Source organism: Numida meleagris, chromosome 2, assembly GCF_002078875.1.
Source record: "Numida meleagris isolate 19003 breed g44 Domestic line chromosome 2, NumMel1.0, whole genome shotgun sequence".
In the NCBI taxonomy this organism is placed as follows: Eukaryota; Metazoa; Chordata; class Aves; order Galliformes; family Numididae; genus Numida; species Numida meleagris.
In genome coordinates, this window is record NC_034410.1 from 142,090,305 (window position 1) to 142,096,959 (window position 6,655).

Consider the following 6,655-nt stretch of genomic DNA (forward strand, 5'->3'; position numbering starts at 1 on the left):
TGCTATCACTGCTGTCCCAATCACTCTTGTTTTGAACAGCTTTCTTTTCCTAATATCATACCTGTAGTGAAAGAAAACATAAAATCTTCAAGTTGATAGGAAAAAAATTAGAGATCTTCATTGAAAATGGTTGAATGCAATTGGTATGACAGTTGAAGGTGTAGATATCATGGGAAAGAAAAAGAGATGCCAAGCGGAATACATAATCCTTCTTTCTTCCCAAGACCGTTCTGGATGCTCTTCCAACAAGGTGTAAATTATGCCTTTATTTTCAGACCTTTTGTTAGTCATCCCTTTGCTTTGATTGATAGAATGATAGAATGGTTTGAGTTGGAAGGAACATTAAACATCTAGTTCCAACCTCCCTGCCATGGGCAGGATTGCCACTCACTAGATCAAGGCCCCATCCAACCTAGCTTCAAACATTTTCAGGGATGAGGCATCCACAACTCTCTGGGAAACCTGGGAAACCTGTTCCAGTGCCTCATCACTCTCATGGCAACGTAAAAACTGCTTTTGCTATCACATTTTCATAAAAGGAAATTGCTGTAGGGTACTATTAGCCCTACTGGGCTTTCTGAAGTGGCTATCTCTTATGCAACAATAGAGCAGGTAAAGGATACCGGTCATGAAATGTAAAGGCTGAAGACAGAATTCATATCACAGAACATCTACTAGATCTTGAGAAAGGTCAGAAGGACAACTAGCTTGTAAGTAGTGAGACTATGTGTGTGCATGTTTATTTTCAATACATATTATAAATGTATAAATTCCGATTCTGAAACATATCAGCTGGTTACTAGTGCCCCCTTCTGCTACTGGTAATGCTCTTATTTGTGAAAGTATAATTTAGTCCATTCTGCGCCTGATTTTGTTTTCATGGCAGATCTGAATGTAAATGGCTAGATTGTAGTATAGCATGCTTGAAGATGAACGAGACTTAAATTACTAAAATCTACATCTTGCTTTTTCATCTGTTCTTCTTTCTTGTTGTTTGTTCAGCTTGCCAAACAGGTTCATAAAGAGAATTTGGGGGACATAGGCTCTAGAAAGACTATATAAGAGAACTCCTGTAATCCAAAGAAGTGAATGTCACTGACTTCAACATATCACTGTTTTCAGAGAATCTAGAAATGAATTTCCTTTCACCTCTTTAACCATAACAGACATGGGCAAATCTTTCCTGTCTTCTTAAGGAAGTCTGTGTATAATTGTAAAGCAGTTGCACATTACCATTACAGGTATAGTTCTGAAACCTCATCTTGCTTGCAAGAAAACACTTAACCTGATTCTACTTGAATTACACATGCTGAGATGCATATGTAACAACATATCCTCAGACAGGATTGCTTTTACTGTAGAGGAAAGATGGAATTCAACTATAGTTAAAGATGTTTAAATGTAAATATCTGCCTGCATGTTCTGATGGAAATTCACTGTAATATACGTTAAATAGAAAAGCTTGAGATTCCTAAGGATACAGCATAACTGCTGGCTTCCATATACTTCCAGTGTCATAGTACACTTGTTCATATCTGACAGCTAAGTGGATGTTTTGGATATCTCACAAACACTAGCAAATTAGCAAATAGGAAATCATAAAGCACTGTTTGTGCTTTAGAGAAAAAAAAAGACCACCATCGTTAATCAGTTGCACTGAACTTTACACACTGTAATGAGAATTTGGATATCTCATTTGTAAGTACACTTCTACATACGGAACCCTGTATAGAAGTACCTCAAATCTGAGCTAAATATTGAGTGTGCTTAATGGGTAATGCCTGTAGGATGAAGCCTCAGAAGGAAATATCATACAAAGATCACAGATTACATTATAAAAATTTTAAAAATAATCTATTATACATAAGCAAGAAAATCCAATACACTGCTTATAGGGAACCTGAAGGAAATAAAATTATCAGCTACTGTCAGTATTACATTATTAATACAGACTTAAGACATGACTCAGACATTTGAAGTCTGATTAATGCAGTTAAGAGAATTGTACTATTTGCACAGCCCGGGAGGGTTGAGTGAGATAAACAAGAGAATTTGTATTTCGTGCTACAAGTGTAAGTAACTCACAGTAATTGCACTGCTACTCTCACCGAGCTACAGACAAATCCTGAACTGATGCACTATGGAATAGGCTCTTCAGTGAGTCAGTGAGATTCTCAAGAACCAGTTCATGCATTAAAATAGACAGTTTTAATCCTTTAAAAAAACCTTCTGGAAATAGTTTTTTTTTTCTGAGTTGGAAGGAAGTGGGCTTGATGATCCAACACAGTAGCTGCATCTTTAATTTAGAATGTCCATTTATCAGAACCAGAGTGTTTTATTCACAGTGAATTTGAATCTGAAAAGCTTCATGCTCGTCAGCAAAACCTATTCACAGTTCATTAACTCGGCAGACTCTTCTGAGGTTATACACTTAGGTAAATGCCTAGCTCCTAAAAGAATTCTAAGGTTTGTAAATAAGCACATGGACTTTTACTGAGGGTACTAGAAACAGCAACTTGAAATTTCTCTCTGCAGTTTGATCTCCTGCAGTGCAGGAAATCTGGATATAAATTGTCTTGGTCATGATATATTATGATGCATGGTGCCCCTAGGCTGCACCTTTGATGCCCATTAATGCTAAATAGCCTGCAGGAGAATTAATCTCACTGGTTTGCTTTTTTTTCCCCCGTTTTGTTGGTTTATTTGTTTGTTTGTTTTCCCTGAAAGAAAGCAATCTTAAACATTATTTCAGGCCAGCTGTAAGTGATTTCATGTCTTAAGACCCTGTGCTTCCAACACAAGAGGAGTTTGAAGGGGTGATTTTTTACCCAGGGAACTTGAAGCAAAAGTGAAACTGCAGTGTTAAATCTGCTGTCAGAAAGGAACTACTGCCATATTTTTCTTAAGTTATCAGGAATTCCTTTAAACTTTCAACAGGATGTGGTTTCTGTTTGAGCAGGTTAGCAAAAGGAAGGCAGACTAATGAATCAATCTCAGTGTTTCTTCCTTGCATGGCAGCTGGTGTGGATTTCTATTGTGTTCACTTTGCTGAGCTGATTACCTTTTGGGTTGATGAACTAGATCTTTCAAAACATTTAAACTGAAGAGGTAACGTGGGACTTATAGCTAAGATAGTGTAGTGAGAGTGTAGGTGGATGAAATGAAGGCACCAGCCCATTTACTGGCAAAATTCTCACTCTTGTCTGTGTTTCCAGGATTTTAGTTGAAATTCTCCAAGGTTGAAGCTATCCAGGAACAAATTCCTCCTCAGAAGGTCACTTTGATTAAAATCAGAGCCCATTCCAAGCTAGCAGAAGTGGGAAGGGGAGGGTCCTTTCACACTGACACTAATAATAATTGTCGATTTGCAGTCAGGACCTTCTTGGAACTGAGGCTCCTGGATATGAAATCAGTGACTAAATAATAGTTTTGATTAAAAAAATAAACAGTTATATTATGATCTTCAACCAAGACTTCTGACCTACCAATGCAGTCAACTCCTTTTCATTGTCAAAGGGGCATCTAGGACAAACATAAGCATGAAAAGGACATGTTCAATATTACAATCCTGTAAGTTCAGCAAATAGAGCTATTCTCTCTCATGTAAGCTTACACTGATTCTACCAGTGATTTTTTGCATTTCCCTCTCTCCCCTTCCATCTTTCTCACTCCCCCTTTTCCTTTCCCTCTTCATCTCCCTCTCTCTTCCTGTCTCTCCTTCTCCCATTTCTTTTTCCTGTTTTCTTTCCCCCCCCCTTTTTTTTTCTCTCTTTCTCATGTGTCATTCATACTGTTCACATACTCTGTTATGAATGGCAGAATTAGCAAGTTAGTAACTAGAGGAATACGGGACAATTATATGGTTCAAGATCACTGGCAAAAATTCTACTTGTTTGATGGAATATCCTCAAAAATTTCTTAGTTTAAACACATAGTACAAAAATCTTTACACCATTATTGGAAAAGATCACAGGTCCATACAAAATAGTGTATACTGCTGGAAGCTGGAAAAAAAAAAGTAGGACACCATCAGTGTTTAAAGTCTCTTTTAAATTGGTGGAAAACTTCTTCCTTATCCCAAACCATTGAGAAGAACCTCTTCCAGGTAAATTTCCTCCAAATATAAAACGTTTTCTTTCTTATCAGTTCTCCTATTTTTTTTTTTTCTGAAAGGAAATTAAATCCTGTCAATTTTAAGTCTTTGGCTGGTGTCTCTGGGAATCATGACTACATTGATGGTGATGTTTGAAGAATCATCTGCAAGTTGGTGCCTGCAGACTTTTACCAGATCCACTTGCAGTAGACTTGATATCACTGATTCCAGTGGGGCACAGCGTTCTTCCCCCTGAAGTGTTCTATCTACTAACAGGAAAAGAGTCCAATGTCCACAAAATGAGTCTGAATGATAACACACTGAAAGAGACATATGTTCCATCAGTTTGTGAGAAAAAACTTGCATAGAGAGGGCTGAAGTAGCTCAGCTGGGAGAGAGTTAGACTGAAGATCTAAAGGTCCCTGGTTCAACCCCGGGCTTCAGCAATGTTTTATGGAAGATTTTGGAGTTTCAGTTCTGGCCTTGCCACTAAAAGAGGCATTGACATTCAGGAAAGACACAAAAGGTAGGGCTACCATGAGAGGAGGATCAAGGGATAGAAACAACTCTCCTTCCAGTCTAGAGAAATGGAAGATTTAGGGGTACCCTATCAGTGTCTATAAGAGTCTGAAGTGAGGGTGCAGAGAGGACAGAACCACTCTCTTAATAGTAGTACACCCAGTGCCAGGACAAGAAGCAATTAAACAAAATGAAACACAGGAGGTTCCAAATATCAATTAGTAGTACCTCTGTACTTTGCATTGACTGAGCGCTGGCGCAGATTGTCCAGAGATGTTGTGGAGCCCTCATTCCTTGGACATGCCTAAAATCCATCTGAACATGGTCCTGGACAGAGAGCTCTAGGTGTTCATACTCTAGTAGATTGAACCAAAGGCTTCCAGAGCTCCCTTTTAACCTCAACCATTCAGTGATTCTGTGAAACCTACGTAAATCATATGTGTGTTAGAAAGATGTGCAAATTATTTGCCCAAGAAGGATGACTAGGAGCTACAGTTTATTTAGCTCAAATCAATATTTATAACTAGCTATTACCTTTTAGAATAAATATACTGAAGTTGTAATACTCTCCAAATGCCTCAGCTTGATTAACAAACAAACAAACATGAGAGGGAAGACAAATGCTTTCATTGTCAGAAGTTTAGGATAAATACTATATCAATACAGCCCCTCAGATATAATGATCGAATATTTGATTCACCTTTTATCGAAGATGGTAACAAATCAAATACTCAAAAGCAGAAAAAGCTGCAGGTGAAGGTACAACTAAAAATTTAAACTATTCCAATAAAATACAATAGAGACAGTCAAGATCACCATGAATTTATAGAATGGCAACAGTAGAGAAGAGAAACAATAAGGTACAAATATATGCAGGTGGATAAGAGGGCACCTGATTATGGAGTTAGGGATGGAAAGAAGGAAAAAAAAATTGCTACTTGCTAAATTAGCACTGTAGCACAGAAATATTGTTCAGACTGAAATATGACCGCTGATAGAATAAATAATTAAAAAATAAACTGAAATCTATATAAAAAATAAGTTATACAGTGGGTTAAATTATTTCTCTAATACTTATCATTTTCTCTTTTATTCTTGTTCTTGTTCCTCTTTTTTCAATTTTTGTCCAGTGCAGCACTTTCCATTTTTGCACCTGCTTCTTACTGATCACTGAATTACACTGCAGGCTTTGATTTCTGTTTAGATAAGCAACCACAGGTGCTTTTCCCAGAATAATTGTGGAGGACAGAAGATGAAACAAACCACCACAAGTTCAGACCAACAAAGAAGCTAGGGTGAGGCAGAAACAGGGGTTAAGATATTGGCACTTGTTTTTAAAGCCCAGATTGTTCCTTTTGTTTCTATTATAATAGAGGAAGATAAAAAGCTATCAGTTATAGTGACCATATTTTCAGGTGCATCAGGGTGGAATCTGCAGAACAAAGAAATAGATTGCTGAAATTATTCCTGCCATGGTGAAATGTGCAAACCACAGGGGCTGCCATCAACTTTGAATTTCAAAAGGCTCTTGGTAAGGTTACGCATTGAAGATAACTGGCTATGGGAAATATATATAATCCAGGAGTTAAAAAGCTTTTATAACTCAGATAGAGTCCACAGATGAAAATGCCTTTGTTTTTTATTTTTGAGGTAAAGGTCAACCTGTGTAAAATTGGTCTCTCAGTCAAGGTTTTAAAGTAGGAATTAGGAGATCAGGAACGACGTTTTAAATCCATGACAGATTCAAAATATAACTAAATAAGCTAGAGATAATTTGGATCCAGGACTTGTTTGAACACATTAGCATGAAATGAATGTGCTACCCCTCAGCCAATAAATCTTAGTACACAAACCACTTTGAAAAATCTTTGGGAGACAGGGATGGACATTGCCTCTCTCAGAGGTAATTTCTTTTCCTTTGCCATGGCTATGTGGCTACATGGATTTCGGTAGGTTCAGAATATTTCTAGAGTGAGATTAAATATGCTTGGCAATATGAGCATTAGAATATGCGTAATATAATATATGTTATTAGAAGCTGAC

At 37.3% G+C, this 6,655-nt stretch overlaps 1 non-coding gene across 1 annotated transcript; it reads left to right on the forward strand.

Annotated features, from left to right (window-relative positions):
- Positions 4,467-4,539, forward strand: TRNAF-GAA. Its single transcript has one exon. It is a non-coding gene; the product is annotated as a tRNA-Phe (tRNA).